Below are 18,964 nucleotides of genomic sequence, written 5' to 3' on the forward strand. Positions count from 1 at the left end.
CCCAGAGGTGGAGTGTACAGAGGCAGGCAGGCCTCCTTGAGCTGCAGTGGGCTCCACCCAGTTCGAGCTTCCCAACGGCTTTGTTTACCTACTCAGGCCTCAGCAATGGTGGACACCCCTCCCCCAGCCTCGCTGTCACCTTGCAGTTCGATCTCAGACTGCTGTGCTAGCAATGAGTGAGGCTCCATGGGCATGGGACCCTCTGACCCAGGCACAGGATATAATCTCCTGGTGTGCCGTTTGCTAAGACCATTGGAAAAGTGCAGTATTAGGGTGGGAGTGTCCTGATTTTCCAGGTACTGTCTGTCATGGCTTCCCTTGGCTAGGAAAGGGAATTCCCCAACCCCTTGCACTTCCCAGGTGAGGCGTTGCCCCGCCCTACTTTGGCTCATGCTCCATGAGCTGCACCCACTGTCTGAAAAGCCCCAGTGAGATGAACCCAGTACCTCAGTTGGAAATGCAGAAATCACCCATCTTCTGCGTCGCTCACATTGGGAGCTGTAGACTGGAGCTGTTCCTGTTCAGCCATCTTGGAACCCCCACCCTTTTTTTTTTTTTTTTTTTTTTTGAGATAGAGTCTTACTGTGTTACCTAGGCTGGAGTGCAGTGGAGCGATCTCAGTTCACTGCAACCTCTGTCTCCTGGGTTCAAGCAATTCTCCTGCCTCCACCTCCCAAGTAGCTGGGACTACAGGCACCTGCCACCTTGCCTGGCCAATTTTTATATTTTTAGTAGAGATGGGGGTTTCACCATGTTGGCCAGGCTGGTCTCAAACTCCTGACCTCAGGTGATCCTCCCTCTTTGGCCTCCCAAAGTGCTGGGATTACAGGCGTGAGCTACCATGCCTGGCCAAAATAAGACCATTTATTGGAAGCCAATTGTTTTTATAAGATAATGACCCTATGAAACTGGTCAGAGGGAAATAATTTATACATACTAATGAAAATCAAACTCATCATACTAATGAAAATCAAACTTTACAGACACAATAGGAAATATAGAAATGTAAGTTTAAACAAATATTTATATATTGACTCACAGTCCATTCAACATAGTCTTTTGTTTCAGGCATGATTGGTAGAGGCATAGTTGTCTGCCACAATGTCAGCATCATCAGTTTAGGAAACTATCACCCTCCCCCAACATCCTATTTTTCTCTTATAATTTCTTATGATTCCTTCATCCACCCATTCCTAAACCAATCATCAACTCCTAGTTATCACTGTGTATGGAGTAGTACTTCTTTTTAACCTCCTACCCAATATGTAAAAAGTAATATTTCATTTTGCCTATCTAAATTTACCTCATATCCAAGGTAGAAAGGACAAGTAATTTCATTATTTTAGAATTTGACAGCAACTCTCCATGTTTATCTTCTTTGTGTCTTTCACAATTTTATAGCTTTATAGCTTTTTTTCCCTTTAACTTTTTTTATCTTTCCAGGGAAAAAAAAAGACATTTTTTTGCCTGTATAGAAGGCATTCCATTTTCTTGACCATATGTTGCATTTCTCTGGATGTCCTCCAGCTCCAATTTGCCTTCCCAGCAAAGATGTGTTTTTTAAAAAGCAGTTGAGTCACAACATGTTTTATTATTTTTCCTACTTCATCAAACACCAGTTTGTTGTGCTAACAGCTGTTAGTAAAGCCAAAAGTTAGTTAAGTAAGTAAATATTTTAGTTTCAGAATAGAAATGTTGACAGAGACATAAATTACTAATTTGCCAAGCCTTTTGGGAGACACACACACACATAACTAATCTTGTACACACCCACCCACTTTCAGAATTACCCGTAGCAGCCAGTCAATGATTAATAAATTGGTAAATTATGAGTGTATTGACATACATATGTATACTAACACCCAATAAGATGAGAAAGTGTGCAAGTAAATTACAGGTGTGATACAGTATGGCTCTGTGTCCCCACCCAAATATCATCTCGAATTGTAATCCCCACGTATCAAGGGAGGGATCTGGTGGGAGGTGATTGGATCATGGGGGTGGTTCCCTCATGCTGTTCTTATGATAGTGAGTGAGTTCTCATGAGATCTGATGGGTTAAAGTGTTTGACAGTTCCTCTCTCTCTCTCTCTGTCTCTCTCTCTCTCTCTCTGTGTCACCTGCTGCCATGTAAGATGTGCCTGCTTCCCCTTATGCCATGATTGTAAGTTTCCTGAGACCTCCCAAAGCCATGCAGAATTGTGAGTCAATTAAACCTTTTTTCTTTATAAATTTCCCAGTCTTGGGTATTTCTTTATAGTAGTGTGAAAACAGACTAATACAAGGTGCCCACAATACTAGCTCTTTAAGCTAGAGAAAGCTCCCAAATGTCACCTGAACAGACCCATTTTCCTAAATTTGGCAACATGTGAAATATCCAAATCAAACTGTTGTCTTTCTTGTAAACTCAAAATTATTTTATTAGGTATTGACTGAGGCCAACCGTGTCAGGCATCACAGATTCCAGCTATAAATTTAGGGAGACACTTGGGTTGCTGAGACACTGGGTTATGGAGAGAATTAACAGGGTAATAACTGTGATGTGCTTAGAAGAGGGCCAGGCACTTAGTGTTATTGTTATTTCAAAGGGTCTGCTTTTTAACTTTTGTGTTTTGTAATCAGAAGAAAATAGAGTATTTAGAAATACTTAATGAGAAGGACAACACTGGAAGTATGGATAAAGTACTGTGGGTGCATCAAGGAAGGAACCACTGGGCCTGCCTGTGGGAGCTGGGAACGGTGTCAGAATGAAGATTAATTTGAGCCTTGAAAGATGGAGAAGGTAGGGGAACAGCAAATACTATCTAGATCCATTCTTGCTTCATTTTGAGGCAATTTCCTCTTGTTCAGGATTTTGGAGAGAGAGAACACCCTGATAAGAGATGCCCTGATAATAAACCATCTTATGTGAGGGATGGTAAATCACCCATAATAAAACTTTCAAACCATAACCTGTCCGGTTCCTTTTCTCTTACATTGGGGGATTTATTTTCATGGGGTTCCCCCCCCGCCCTTGTTTGGGGAAGAGGAAGACAGGAGGAGCCTTAGCAAAATGATCAAAATAATCACAATGTGTCTTTGCCCAGTGCCCCTCGCCCCCACTCCCACTTCTGGGGGGTTTCAGTAGGTGGGTTCTCCCTGTGCTCACTGAACCTCGGCTCCCACTTTTCAGTGAAAAAGGAACCTCTGAGCTCATTCTCACTGGGCTGTCCCAGGCTTACCATGTAGGGTCTGCATCCTAAAATGCAAGCTTTCTTGGAATGATGTCTTAATGCAGAGGTTCCTAGACCAGTAAAACTCCCCCCAATTTTGGTAAACTCTGACAAAGTGCTAACTTTTTATTTTGCTAAGTGAGAACATTAAAAAGAAAATGCATTCCCACCTAATATTACCCACGCTTTCTGAAAGAAAGCATATTTTCACAATAATAAAATAGTGGAAAAGGATTTCAAATACAGTTTTTAAAATGGAATATAATTGGTTTATGAAAAATCTACCTTTATTCAGCTGCTGACCTGTGATGGTCTGCATTAACTCAAAGGGATGCATACCTAATGGTCGCAAGTCAGTCACCAGCAGGGACGGAGTGGGAACAAATTGAGGAAGAAGAAACAAATAGTCTTGGTTTTCTGTGTGTCCTTGGCATGGACGGGGTGCCGCCTCCAGGATCTCTGCGTGCTCTATAGCTCAGCTTTGTCAGCCTCCAGCATATAACCGTTGTCAGAACTGGGCCTTGGTCTCCAGGATGGACAGCCCAAACCATCTGAGTCAGGAATTGACCTGTATGAATCTGTTGTCTCCTTAATTTGCTATCCTCATTGTTTCAAAACATGAAGTCAAAACCCATGCTTGACCACAGCCCAAGCCTTAAAGAGCACATTAGCCCTGAGTGCCTATTTAGGTTGAGAAACTTGAATGCATCAGGTGAGGCTAATGTGCTTCAAATATTAGACTCTCAAGCAAGTGCTTTTCTCAAGGAAACTGTCCCCTTTGAGGTACCTGGCATTTCAAGCCAACTTGGGACACATCAAGTGTCAATAAAGTTTGATAAATCATAGCAGCCATCCCAGCCTTCTATCAAAAGGGTCAAAGTGCTACTAGCATTAGGAAATGAAATATGCAAAACCTGCATTTCTATTTTTGGTCATGCTCTGCAGCATGCTTCCTAGAATAAATTGCCACTGCACAGCAGGATTCAAGGAAACAGTGCTGACTGCCTCACTCTCCTTGCATTGTGATGCACAGAGATCAGTGGGCTGCCGATTTGTGTCCTGAATAAAAATGGATTCCAGGTAGAAGAACTGTGGCTCCTGACCATTTCCTGGATCTCGCTCAGGAGAATATACACAAGTATTTATTTATAGCTGCTCAACTCCCTTTCAGACACACTCTAAATTTATTATTCCTGAAATCGAATGAGTTGTAATCACTGATTATGAAAACATTGAGCAATTTCAAGGCAGGCTGGGGAGGAAACTTTTGTCATCAGACTCTCCTGCATTACATCCTGCCTGGCAGTGACTTAACAATTTCATTGTCTGTATTTTCACACTTGTGAAATCAGGAAATAGCACTTGTATTGCAGAATTATTATGGAGATTGGAAAGAATAACCAAACAGTGCAGGACACAGAGTAGGCCCTCAAGAAATAGTTTTGGTTTTCATTGTTAAGACTTGTTTAGGGAAGGGAAGTGAGCTCCTTTAGCAGTTCAAGGTTTCCCTCCCACTCTGGGACAGGGTGGTAGAGGTATGAGAGTAGAGGCTGCTAAGAGAATATGGTCTGTTTCATTGTGCTCTGTTTTCTCCTTTTGGCCTCATGGAGGGGCAGGGACGGGTGTCATCAAAGGGTGACTTGAGGAAGTAGGAGAGCAAATGGCTTCTCCCTGGTTCTCAGAAGTCCAGGTCCCTCACCTGGCTCTTATCCACAATGCCTGTGCTGTTGGTAATAGTTCACGTGCACATGTCTCCTTCCAGTTAGGTTGAAAAAAATCCTGCAGGCACACACTCCAACGTGGGCTGCTTTGTATGTCTCCCTGGCAAGGCACACAGCAAATGTTGGTTGTTGCCTTTGGAGGCCAGGTTAGCACAAAGCAAATAGGGCTTGGGTGGGCTCAGGGACAACTAAAGGAGTTGGATGACTAACTCCCTTTTCTGTGACCATCCCTGCCTCTTGTTTACTCCATTGAAAAAGGGTGTAGGGAAGTCAGTTGCCGCTGCTGATCTGCACAAATGTCAAAGGCAGAGCCACTGAAAGTAGTCTGCTCCTATTTTTGAAGCTTTCTTCTGTGGCTAATATTGCACTTTGTAAACACTTGGTACTCAATAAATTCCAGCACACATGTGGAAGCAATGGTGCCAACTAGCTGGATTGAAAGTACTAGATACCCAGTGTCCAGAGCATTGGCTGATGGAGAGGAAGAGATTCCCTCCGCTTCTGACTATGGGTGTGGGGCACAAGCCCCTGGCGGGCCTCACATCCCCTACTTAGCACCTGTCAATCTCCTGTCCTCTGTGAAAGAGCCTGCATTTCTCCCTGCTGGGCCCGCCACTTCTCCAGGACTTTTTCAGTGCTGTCTGTCCAAGTCTTTCTGCTGCTGGAAGTGTGGGAATGGGAAGTCAGCTCTAGCCATGGCTACAAATAATTCACCTTTCCAGCAGCCTGCGGGTTTTCTTCTTACCGGTACAACAATTAGTCTCATTCTCAGAATCTCTGAGTCCTGGCCAGTGAGGCTTCTATTCTTCTTCCCCTGGCAGAGGCCAGCTCTGATGGTGTCCCCACCCAAGGGGCAGACACCCATGTGATTTCAGTGGTTCGGAGGAATAGGAATGGAATGGAAGGGTGAGGTCTTTTCTGCTGAAGCTCAAAGCACTGTGGATGTGTAGCCTGAATCTGGGCACTGAGTTCACTCTGCTCAATTTGCTTATATGTTAGTTTATGGCAGCTGTGGTTGCAAATAGGATCAAATTGTGCAGTTTTTAATTCTGTGTAATGCTGCTGTGAAAATGGACTTAACTGCTTTTCAGTATGGTCATTATGACTCTCTTAACTTCCCATACTCATGAAACCTAGCATGAGTCATGGCTGGAGAATCTCACTCCACCCCACGGCCCCCACTGTCCCGAGAAGCAGAAAGGCTGGGTTCCTGGGGTTTTTCTTCCTGGCAGTAAACCCCCTCCTCCCTGCAGGACTGTTATAACTGATCCACAGTTAGAACATCAGGAAGCCCATAACCAGGCAGGGCGGGGGTTTCTCCTTACCAGCTTGCTCCCCATGCAGCAGGGAAGCGGGCGTCTGCTGCAAATCTCCCCGTGTTGGGGGATGGGAAGAACAATGAGGCTGAACAGACACAAAGGGAGCTGTCCTGTGCTCAGACAGCCCCAGTGACATCTTCAGGCCCAGCCAGGATCCTCCCTTCCCAAAATGGAGCCTATTTGCTCCTAGTATTAGTAGGGCTCTTTCGATTGCAAAGGACAAAAACTCCTCACTTAGGCCGCTATATTCGTTTGCTAGGGCTGCCTTAACAAAGTCCCACAGACTGGATGGCTCAAATATGGATTGTCTCACAGTTCTGGAGACTGGAAGGCCAAGATCAAGTTGTCTGCAGGGTTGATTCCTTCTGAGGCCTCTCTCCTCAGCTTGCAGAAGACTGTCTTCTCTGTGAATGCATGTGGTCCTCCATCTGCATATGTCTACGTCTTCCTCTTTTAAAAGGACACTACTCCTGTTGGATTAGGCTCCACCCTTGTGACCTCATTTAACCATAACTACCTCTTTAAAGACCCTATCTCCACTTAAGGTCACATTCTGAGGGACTGGGGGTTAGAACTTCAACATGCCAGTTTTCTGGTGGGAGGACACAATTACTTGGCTTCCCAGAGCAAAAGCCTGTTTAAGGATATTGATGGCCTGGAGCTGAGCAAGGCCAATGTGGGGCAGCCCCAGACAGCTTTCCACTTCTGTCTCCACAGCCTTTCCATTCCCTCTGGATGAAGTCAGGTGTTTCTGTTATACGCACTCCTAACACCCCTCTGTTTTCCACATGGATTTACTACCTCTATATTTAAATAATGTGTTGTGAAGTTATTTAGTTAATGTCCATCTTCCTGGTTAAATGGAAGCACCAGGGCAGCTGGATGAGTCACCGTCTTCTTTGCAGCAACCCTAGTACTTGGCCCAGGCTGGGCACATAAAAGATGCTCAATTCATTGTTGCTGAATTGAAAGTCCCTTGCTCTTGGTGCTTCTGCTCCTCTGCCTCCTTACTGGCCAGTCAGCCCCGCAGTAGCCTTGATCCACTTGGCCAGCATTTCAGACAGTCACATTCCATTATTTCACTTCATATAATTTATACTGCAGGGGAGATGATATTTCTTTTTTCACCCATCACTAGGTTCATGGCCAAAGCCCCTATAACAAACGAAAGATTAACAAGAGAAAAGCAGACAAATGTATTCAATGTAAATTTTATGTGACACAGGAGATTTCAGAAATAAAGAGCCAAAGAAACAAGGAAACCTGTGTATTTTTATGCTTAGGTTTGATGAAGTGTGGATGGTCATGAAGAAGTATGACTGGAGGACAAAAGGGTTTGATCTAAAGGGAATCAACAGGGAAGGGGGACTTGGCAAGGCCCATTTGTTCATATTCTCTGTGTCCCAGTGTCTTCAGAGATAAGGACATTCGTTTCCTCTGGATATAGGGAGGGCATCTTTCAAACAGTGGTCTTAGAACCTTCTTCAAGGGAGAAAGATGGGAGAAAGTCTGACAGTGACGTTCCTGCTTCTGCTGTTTCCTCAAATGCCAAGGTGCCGTACTTTCGTGTAATGTGTCCTGACCCCCATCAGTACTGTAGTTTACTTAATATTCTCCTTTACAAATAATTCATGCTTTTACTTAAATAACAGATTTCAGAAGGAAACATTGTATCATGGGTTTGACATCCTGCTTATATTTAAAAATTAAAAGTTGTTAAAACAATCACATAGCTATTAAAATACATGTTTGTGTAACTGTTAAAGTTATCTCCTGAGCTGCTTGTGGGCTGCCTGTCCTCAACATGTCCTGGAGGGAGTTAGTCTACCTGGCTTAGCTAATGATCTCTCAGGTGGCATTGAATAGGATGCTCTTAGCTGCAAGTAATGGGAATCCCACTGATGCGGATTTAAAGAATTAGAACTTTGGGAGGCTGAGGTAGGTGGATCAGTTGAGCCTAGGAGTTCAAGATCAGCTTGGGCAACATGGTGAAACCCCATCTCTACCAAAAAAAATATATATATATATATGATATATTATATTTTATACTTAAGTGTATTATATCTAATTATATGTAATATCTAACTATATTAATATAATTTAATATTTAGCCTATTATATATACAATTAGAACATTGATTGTCTCACAGAACTGAAATATTGGAATAGTGTGGTTTGAGGGCTGGTTGTTTTAGAGGCTATATTATCTCATCAAAGACTGACATTCTTTCTCCCTCTCAGTCCTGTGAGCATCAGGTTTGGCTTCATCTTCTGGGTAGTAGCAAAATGGCAGTAGCAGCAGTCATAGGCATCACATTGAGATACATTGTTCAGAGGGAAAAGACGGATTGTCATTCTGCTTTCAAAAAGCACCCAGCAGACTTCCCTATACATTTTTTAAAGTATTTATTTATTTATAGAGACAAGGTCTTGCTCCATCACCCAGGCCAGAGTGCAGTAGTGCGATCATAGCACACTGCAGCCTTGAACTCTAGGACACAAGCAATCCTCCCCACCTCAGTCTCCTCAGTAGATAGTCCTATAGGTATGCACCACCACACCTGGCTTATTTTTTAATTTTTTATAGAGATGGGATCTTGCTGTGTTGTCCAGACTGATCTTGAACTCCTGGCCTCAAGCAATTCTCCCACTTGGCCTCCCAAAATGTTGGGAATACAGGCATGAGCCGCTGCACCTGGACTCCCTGTAAATTTCTTTGGCCAGAATTGGGTCACACACTCACTCCTGAATTGGAAAGGGAAATGAAGTGACTATGCAGGTCCTCTGGGGTGAAAACCATGCTGGAGTGGAGGCTGCAATGCCCACCACACACATCAGTGGCCAGCCTATGGATAGGTTGCAATTAAGACAGGTGCCCTCTGCTGGTGCATACAGGGGTTATCCCCAGCCCCAAACCCGCTGAGGCCAAAGGCCAGCTTTGACCTGGCATGGCAGGTGCCAGGACTGACACATCTGTGCTCTCCTCAGGCGACAATTTCTGTGGCCCTCAAGCTTTGCCTGGCCTCAGACTGAAGCATCAGCTTCCAGAATGATGCATTGTTCTCCCTGACTCCTACAAGCTCTGGCTCACAGAGGACCTGAGCAAGCAGAGCCGGCACCCCACCCCGGCGTTGGCCCCTGAATCAGGGAAGGGAGACTCTGCCTGAGTCTGCTTTTGATGGGGCTTCACCAGCCCCGCAGGGCTCATTTTCTCTGTCTCCTGCTAAATTCCCTGGCTGCTCTCCGCTGTCAGGTTGCCAAGCCCAGAGCGTCTCCTGGCTCCGTCTGCAGCAGGAATTGGACCTGACAATTGCTCTTCCAGAGCCAGTGATTTTTCAATAAGTAGTTGCATGGATCCCACCCACGCTTCATCTCCAAAACCTCCACTTGTGTTCAGCTCTGATTTACTAAGCACATACTACAAGCCTGGCTCTGTACTCAGCACTGCAGGTCAGGGGAGCAGGCAGGGCACAGAGGAGGCATCTGATGTGTTCTCCGCTTTCGGCCTCATACTCCAGCCATAGTTGATGGCCACACACTTGGAAGTGAGCTTCCTAGCCAAGGTGGCCCTGGCGGACTGCGGGGCACACAAGTGGTCCAGATTAAAAAACAATACCGTGTGGGTTCAGAGAAGGGCAAGGTTGACACAGGCAGTATATGTGCTGATTATTCTGTCTACCCCCTACTCACCCCTGTGTCCACTCTTCCCTGCCGTGTGCCCTGGATGCAATGGCTGCAGGCTGCAGCAACAGGCCCTTTGCCCCAGCTTCCAGTGGCCTTGCTGGTGGAGCAGCGGGCAGGAGGTCGCAGAGCAGAGGAAAAGTGAGGCCAGGATTTATGTTCCCTGCTTCCTCCCTGTTTTGCTGTGATTCTGACACTGGCAGGTTCCTCCAGAGCTACAGCTCTGGCAGGACTAGGGGAGCTGATGGCTTCCTGCTGTTGCTGGTCCCCATTTCCCTACTGGGTTCCCTGAGCCTCCCCACTCTGGAAGCAGCCCCTTTTTTCTTCAGAGTTGTCTTGAGGTTGTTTGGATGCTGACTGGCAGACCATGTTTAGGAAGTACTTCCTGCAGGAGCAGCACCCACATCTGGGCTCCTGAGATGAGCTGAAGTTGGATAAGCAGAGAAGAGGAAAAAGGGCTTTCTAGGGGCAGCACAGCCCCAGCAATGTTCACGAAGAAATGAAGTGAGCGCTGGGAGACACTGCCTAGGCAGGGAGGGAAGGTGGAAAACAAGGCAAAGGCTCCCTGTGGAAGCCCTTGACTGCCAGTCCAGGGAACTTGGCCTTTGTCCCATAGGCTACATGGAGCTGCTGGAAGAGTTGCTTGGTGTTAATAAAGCAAAAGTTTTGACTTTGTTGTTAATGGCTTTGTTTTGGTTTTTATTTCTACCTTTTCCTTGTTATTGATTTTATTATCATCATTAATAACTACTACTATGTATTTAATCCTTACTGTTATGGGTTGAATTGGGCCCCCTTTCATTCATATGTTGAAGTCCTAACCCCCAGTCCCTCAGAGTGTGACCTTAACTGGAGACAGGGTCTTTAAAGAGTTAAAATGAGAATGGGCCCTAATCCAATATGACTGGCGTCCTTACAAGAAGAGGAAATTTGGACATGGAGACACACACAGAGAGAAGATGATGCAAAGGGAGAGGAAGACGGCCACATCCACAAGCCAAGTAGAGAGGCCAGGGACAGATCCTGCCCTCACAGCCCTCGGAAGGAAACAACCCTCCAGCAGCTTGATTTTGGACTCCTAGCCTCCAGAACCACGAGACCGTAAGTTTCTGCTGTTTAAGTCTGTGGCTTCTTATCGTATTCCGAGGGAACTGACGCACTCATCGTGGAACCGTCCTGTGCTGAGCAGTGCATCATCAGACGTGTTCTCACTGCAGCTGCACCTTGTGGGCAAAACCTCTGGCCTGTCTGTGTCCCAGCACACTCTCATTCTGGCCACAGCACCTAGCACTCCGACACTTTCCCTTGGTTATTAACATATTTGTTTACTGAGCGCCTATCATGTGCCAAGCACCATTCTAGGTTCTGGGGAAACAAAACAGACAAAAACTCTTGCCATCTTGGAGCTGATTTTTGATGATTCTGTATTTATTTCCTGTCTGCCTCCACCAGAGGAAGAACCACTCGTGAGGGGGGCTGTGTCTGTTGCACTCACCACGGTGGAACACCTGTGGAATACATGCTAAGGAAACTAAGAGTAAAACCTTGACTCCCCTTGCCCATTTTGGTTTCAATCACCTCTGAAGACCCGACTCACTTAAAAGACCGCTGGGCCTGTTGATGAGGGCAGCTGCCTTCCCAAGTAATAGTTAGTCCAAGGCCCTCTGGCTGTGGTGTGAGGAACAGGGCTTGGTGGCCTCGGGGGAAGAAGGCAGCTGGTGTGTGGTGTGGTGGACTGCTATCACTACCCTCCTTGCTCAATTTGCAGCCCTGAAATTTGAGCTTTCAACTGCACTGTCTGCTGGAGGCAGGAAGGAAAGGAAAGATGTTACCAGCTTTCCGGAGGCCCAAGTTGTGGGACATAGAAAGCAGGTTCTAGATGCTGAGAGAATCCTTCCACCCCATTTTCTGGGAATTCTTCTCACAGTCATTATTTCCCCATGCTGTCCTCTCTTGTTCATCCCAAAGTCCTAAGACCCTTCCTGCCAGCCCCCACCTCTGCCTCATCTACTCTCTGTGTGGCCTGACAGTGCAGCTCCATTTTCAGGTCTCATGCCTTCTTTTGAGCCCTGTGATCCTAAGCCGGTCACCTTGGCAGTGTAATTATACCTGAGTTACTCTGAGCCCTGCCAGACATGGGATTGCTCAGCCCACAACAACCAGGGGTGAAGAGAGCTGATGCTCACATAAGTTAGTGGGGACACCAGCCTCAGGGTGATGTGCCCTCCTCCCACACCCACATGCCAGACCCCGAAATTTGGACAGCCAGCCCTGCTGACCAGGGATCAAACACAAGCCCTCAGCAAGCTCGATGCTAGCTGTGGGTCTCTTTCTCTGCCATGAAAAACCATGTCCCAGTAAAACCATGGTCCCATGTAACAGTCATGTCCCTTCTGGCAAAGTATGAAAGTCTGTGAATGATTCATACACTAAGATTTTTTTAACTAGAGTGGATTCTAGGATACCCCATAATAATGCCTGTCACACTCACTTTTATTCCGATTTGCTTTCCTGGGTGGGAAAGAAAAGAGTAGGAGGCAGCTGTAGGTGGGGAATTGTGCACAAGAGTGGACTAGTCCACAGAAGTATGCCACTCTTATGACCATCGTCATCCTGTGTGTTGTGGCAGAAAACATTGAGAACCAAACCTCTTTCAGGTTGTTAAGAGATGGACTTCTGGAAGATCCATTAACATAGTGCTTTGGAAACCAGCTTGGAAAATGTGACACGTTGTCACTTTGATCTGCTAAGCAGCTTACAAACATCCTCCCGCTCCTTCCCTCCACTCCCTCCAACTAAGCTTCAGCCCCACCATCTGAATTTTCCAAGTGAGATCACAGACCCAGAGTGGGTTGGCTTCAGACTCTAGGAGAGTGTCAAGGGCAGATGTGAGGTTTGGGGACAGAAACCATCAGTCCTCCAAAAAGTCTCCCATGTCCCTTGATCTTTAGCAGTATCAAAACCCAGCCCATCATATGGCAACTAACTCCTCAATTACTCAGGGCTCCAGCATTGTCTGTGGGAGCAATTATAGAAAGTGTGGTGCGGGAAAGACTCAGAAGCCTCCTGGCTGGTGGGGACGTGGTCTTTCCCTGGGCTGAACTCCTGCACCTCTAAGAATGTAGATGAGCTCAGGCCACTTTGCCAGAATAAAATAGGCCCCAGGGGCCAGGGACCAGAGCTGCTTCCCTGGCGGTTTTGAATGTGCACTGTGAAATGAAAAGCCCAACTCAGGCTCATTCTCTTTTCTAGGAAGTATCAGCAACCCCTTCTAATTCTCTCTATTGCAACTTTTGTTGCCATGTCTCAGAGTAAAATCTTAGGTTGCCCAACCTTCCCCCGGTGAAGCAGGAAGTCTTTGGGGGACACATCAGGATTTATTTGCTAAGGCCCCCAAATGTGAGCTTGGGCCCCCATCCCTGTGCCTGGTAGCCGTGGAGTTAACGGTCCCATTTTTATTTGTGTCTCTGCTGCCTGTCATGCAAGAGGCATGATGAATGCCCTGGACCTCCCGTGGTGGGCGGGGGCGGCGGGAAGCGGGGGTGAGGGATGAACTGAGGTGGGAAAGAAACGCAGGGCAGGTTCGTAAATAAACAAAGGCTGAGTCGGAAGACCCAGGGCCTCGCTCCTGCCGCGGCTTTCCGGGCTTCTGACGAGGGGAGCTCCTGAGGCTCCCTCTGGAGCAGGCTGGGGGAGGCAGTTATTGTTTTTGGATTTCACTAAGATGAACTCCAGATGATTTTCCAAGGGCTGATTTCACAGCACATTTGCCCCATCTGAGCAATCACTCTCCGCAACAGTTGGATTTCCATTTGGCGTTTACTTCGTGTGCCCGGAATCAGGACTGTCTGCCTCCTTGGGGTCGAATCGTTTTATTTTCTTTGGGGCTTGGCCAAACCCTTTCCGTTGGCCTTGGTTCCATCTAGCCATTTCTGTTTGTGCAGACAAAACCAGACTAGGTTCACAGAGGTTTCCAGAGTGCAGTGACAGTGCCTACTCCTGGAAGAATATAAAACCTGGGGAGAGAATCCACCAAACTGTTTTAATTTCAGAGACAGGTACTTAGCTGCAATGGAGGATGAAAGCCAGACCCATAGTCAACTGGGTAAGTGCTATCTTCTCTGCCAGGGCACTTCCCAGGTGGCCAGGCCGGGCCTCCAGTGGGTGTCTAAAGGCCCCTGTGAGGAGGAACAGGTTGACAGGTAGTCTTGCACACAGCAAAGGGAAGCCTAGAGAGTTGCAAGGGGACAAGGTTGCAGTGCAGTGGGGATGGGGGCCTCAGTGGAGCCCCATTGAGCTGCTTTGGTGACAGAGTGCCTAAGACAAAGAATCGGCAGACTTTGCAATCAGAAGCTCAGTGTCATTGTCCAGTGAGTTGCACCAGAGTCTCACGGTGTTTATTTCTATTTTCTATGTCATAAATTTTTCAATATTTACTTTTGTAGTACAAATGAAACCACCCAAGCAGCCTGAATGACATAGTGAGACCCCATCTCTACAGAAATACAAAAAATTAGCCAGGCATGGTGGTGTACACCTGTAGTCCCAGATCCTCTGGAGGCTGAGGTGGAAGGATCGCTTGAGCTCAGGAGGTCGAGGCTGCAGTGAGCTGTGTTTGCACCAGTGCACACCACTGCGCTGCGCTCCTCGCTGTTTGAGACAGAGCTTGACCCTGTCTCAAAAAAAAAAAAAAAAATGAAAACCAGCCCAGATGTCACTCTACACACCATTGTGTTACTCAAGGAAAGATCTGTGCCTGGCTTTTGTGCACAGGTCACTTTAACCTCATTGTCTAAAGTGTTTGTTGAAGTGAACAGCAGCATGTTCCCTGTGACATGTACTGATCATGCTGTGCCCCATGTTGCCCTGTCCTGGAGTGTCTCCTCAGCCAGGATGTGTGTTCTCCATGGGGCTGTCCCCACTCCCTGAGCAGGGCCCTGGGAGTCCTCCTGCTCCACACAGCGGGGCCCCCAGCTCAGCCCCTGGGCTGCCCCTTTCTCTGCCCTCATCCGGCCTCATTCACACAGGTGAAGGACCACTTGCTTCTGTTCCTTCATGCCCTCCTCAGTGCTCAGCATGGGGACAGAGTCTCAGAGGGTGCCTGTCATTCACTGGCTGGTTGAACACACTCCTTTATGGCAGCCTTCCCCTTCCCATTCCTCCAGCCCCTCTGCAGCTGGCTCTGTTGCCCTTTCTTTCACTTCTGCAGGGCTATTCAAGACCTGAGGTTGATGCCCCAGCCCAGGGCATCCACCCTTGCAGAGGTATGAGCCCAGGCTCTGGAATCACCTGGACTCCAGGCCTGTCTCTGCCATTTATCACCTCTGTACCCTTAAAAATGTTTCTTAACCTCTCTGCACCTCAGTGTTGTCATCTGTAAAACTGAAGATGGAGGCCAGGCGAGGTGGCTCATACCTGTAATCCTAGCACTTTGGGAAGCCAAGGCAGGCAGATCACCTGAGTTCAGGAGTTTGAGACCAGCCTGGCTAACATGGCGAAATCCCATCGCCACTAAAAATACAAAAATTAGCCAGGTGTGGTGGCAGGTGCCTGTAATCCCACTTACTTGGGAGGCTGAGGCAGGAGAATTGCTTGAACCTAGGAGGCGGAGGTTTCAGTGAGCTGAGATCACGCCATTGCACTCCAGCCTGGGCAACAAGAGTGAAACTCCATCTTAAAAAAAAAAATGAAGAGAGTTAGTGCTTCTTTGAGTTTTAAGTTGTATATGAAAGAATCTAGGGTTCTTAAAGAGCCTTGAAATTTTAGAGAAGTGTGGAAGAAGGAGTCCCTCACCACTGGGCTTTGTTTATTTTACAGTCAGCAAGCCTTAGGGACCCCTCACTGAAACTTTTTTCTTAAAGGCCTAAGATTTCACTGAAACCAAGAGGAACTTGCATCCAAACTGGATTCTAGAAGAAAAGGAGAAGTAAGGAAGCCGAAGAGTGCCAGGCCCTTGGGGATTGAAGCACTTGAGCAGTTCCATTTGCTGCAATTCTCTGTGTCTCTGGACCATGGGGATCGATTTTAATCCCTCAGTGAGTAAGCCAGCTGCTCCTTCCCTGACTGTGCTCTTCATCATGCGGGAGGTCTCCTTGCTGTGAGGTGGCCTCCTGAGTCTGCACCTGCTGCCTCCGTGTGTCTTGGCTTTCTTCTTCTACTCAGGCCTTTTCATGAACATGGCTTGGTCTTCCCCTAAACTCCACTCCTCTGTTTGCCAGCACTTTTCTTCTGACTCAGTGCTCAAAATCCTAGCTGTAAAACCCCAGGGAGATGATCTTAGGCATTTGAGGAAGAATCTTAGTTGGTAAACTAACTTCTCTATCTTCACTCCTCAGCTTTCTCCACTGCCTCCTACTCACTACCTCAAGATCCTTGATTGGAAAAAGCAAATGAGGGTCTGGAAAGAGATCATTGCCTCAGAAGACTTGAGGAGAAAACGCATGATTAGAATAGGTGTCTGTTTTCTGTGAATGTGAGCACCATTATGCTTAGGCATCATTTCCAAGCAAAAAGAATCCATGTTCGAAATGTCAAGGTTGTTGTCTCCCAGGAAAACACAGCTGCTGAGTGATGGTCCAAGGCCAGTGGAAGTGTAGCAGGACCAGTTACAGACAAAACCTCTCAGACACTGGTTTTAGGAAGGAAGAGGCTTTAGTCAGCTGGGAGCATCGGTAGACTTGCGTCTCAAGATCCAAGCTCCCTGAAGTCAAGATTCCTGTCCCTTTTAAGGGCTTACAACTCTCAGGGGTCCACATGAAAGGGTCATGATACATCGTGCATGTGGGGGCTACGTGACGGGGGCTGCATGCACCGGTGATCAGAACAGAACAGAACAGAACCAAACAGGGAGTTACACAATGCTTCCTCATACAATGTCTGGAATCTATAGATAACATAAGCAATTAGGTCAGGGGTCGATCTTTAACTACCAGGCCTGGGGTGTGGTGATGGGTTGTTTGACTATTGAATTTCACTTCTGCCTCTTCTTTAACTCCTACTTTTTCTTTTCTTTGAGGCAGAAATTAGGCAGAAGACAATATGAGAAGTGGTCTCCTTCCTTTTTTTCCCCCCCTCCTTTGAGAATCTCACTTATTAGTGGGAGTTCTCATCTTCATCCTCACTGTCTGGGTTTTCTTTGTAAGACAGATCAATAGTAATTCATATAGTACACTTGTGCTGAAGTATTTTGATGGACTAAGGTAGTAACAAAACTTTTCATTACTTGAAGGAGCAAGGGCAGCACACAGGGAAGCAACAAGCAGGTTCCTATTACTATTATAATTCCTATTATAAGAGTTTTAAATCCTCCTAGCACTGGAAACCATTTTCCGAACATGGACTAAGGATCAAACCCATGCAACACCTGCATGGGCACATGTGCCAGCTTTGTATATATCTTTATGTCTTCAACTACTTGCCCTTGGTCATCTATGTGCAGACAGCAATTGGTTAGGTTAAATTTTCCACAGACCCCTTCTTCAGTTGCTAGCAAGTAGTCTAAGGCTAATCTATTTTGATAGATGGCATCTTTCATTTGGGTTTCTTGACGGGCTAAAACAGTCAAAGCTCTGCCAGTTTCATTAGTGATTATTTCTAAGACAGCTTGTAACCGTATAATCCGGTTGAGCGTGTAGATGGGGGTTCAGTATCCCTATGAGCCATTTTGTGCCCATGTGGCAGGCCTATTGTACTGTATGATTCTTTCAGGGGGCCACTCATCATCTTTCCAGTCGCCTAAGGCTATGCTCCTCTTTTCTCTGGAAGCATAGACAGGGAAGCCTAGGAGCTCACCTGTTTTTATGGTCAGTAGGAAAAACGATGGCTTAATGGTGCTAATGACACAACTACCTGCCCGTTGGTCAGGTAGCTTGGTGTAGGCTCTATGCCCGCATATCCAGTGTAGTCCAGCTGGAGCTGCCCAGTCCCAGGGAGATTTTGGGTGGGCCTAAACAATTTGTAACTTAGGAAACTTACTAAGTGGATTCTTTTTAGTATGGTTTAGACCTCACCAGGTGACTGTTCTTAATTTTATTTTAAAAACTGTGACCATAGGGGGCTCAGATGGGTTATAACACACATCAGGCTGGTCACTTCCTGGGCTACATACCTTGTACTGGGTGGCATTATACAAACAAGTCCTTTTTAGAGCTCCAGCACATTTATAATAACTATAGAACGAAAAGACACTTTTAACTTTTTGCCCTAACTTAGTGACCTGATGTACACACTGGGAACAGTCCTTAGTTTGAGGAAGATCAGTTGAAGTCCCTACTGTACAAGTCCAAAATTTAAGGAAAATAAGTCCCATGGTGAGTTTCCTCATGCTTCGGCCATGCGTGGATCAGTCAGTTTCCGGGTGTGACTGCAGCAGGGCTTGTTGTCTTCTTCAGAGTCACTTTGCAGGGATTGTCCGGGCTTGGTCTTGCCTCCCAGGTCTCAGGTGCTGTGGGTTTCATGCGGCTGTGGTGGATCCAGGCTGGGATTCCTTCTACTTTCATGGCTGTGGGAGTGGTCAAGACAACAGTCTGGGGTCCTTTTCACCATGGCCGCAAGGGGGCTGCATTCTAATCCTTGATCTACACCCGATCACCTTTGCTGTCTTCTGTACCAAGTCAGTGAGAAACACCAGCCCATTGTCTGAGCCAATTCGTAAAGGCAGTCCAAACCTAGGGATGAGATCTCCACATTTGGGCATCTCGGTGAAGTCTACTTGGAGATCTTCAAAGGAGGCTGCTCCATAAGCCTGTATGCCAGGTGGGATGGTTGGACCTTGCCCAGCATTGTGCTGCCAGGAGGTGACACACTGCTGCACTATGCGAGATGGCAAGTGGCTGACAGACGCGAGATGTAGAAGTACTGGCCTAACAACTTTTCAAGTGACTCTTGGCCTACACAGGTGGTCTCATGTACAGCCAGTACGACTGCAGTTCCTAGCAGTTGTGGCATGGCTATTCTTCTGTCCGATAACCGGATCCATCCTTCTTTTATTACCTGCCCTCCCTCTGTTTGATGAAATGCCAGGGTGAAATGGA

Source organism: Nomascus leucogenys, chromosome 1a (assembly GCF_006542625.1).
Source record: "Nomascus leucogenys isolate Asia chromosome 1a, Asia_NLE_v1, whole genome shotgun sequence".
Taxonomy (NCBI): Eukaryota; Metazoa; Chordata; class Mammalia; order Primates; family Hylobatidae; genus Nomascus; species Nomascus leucogenys.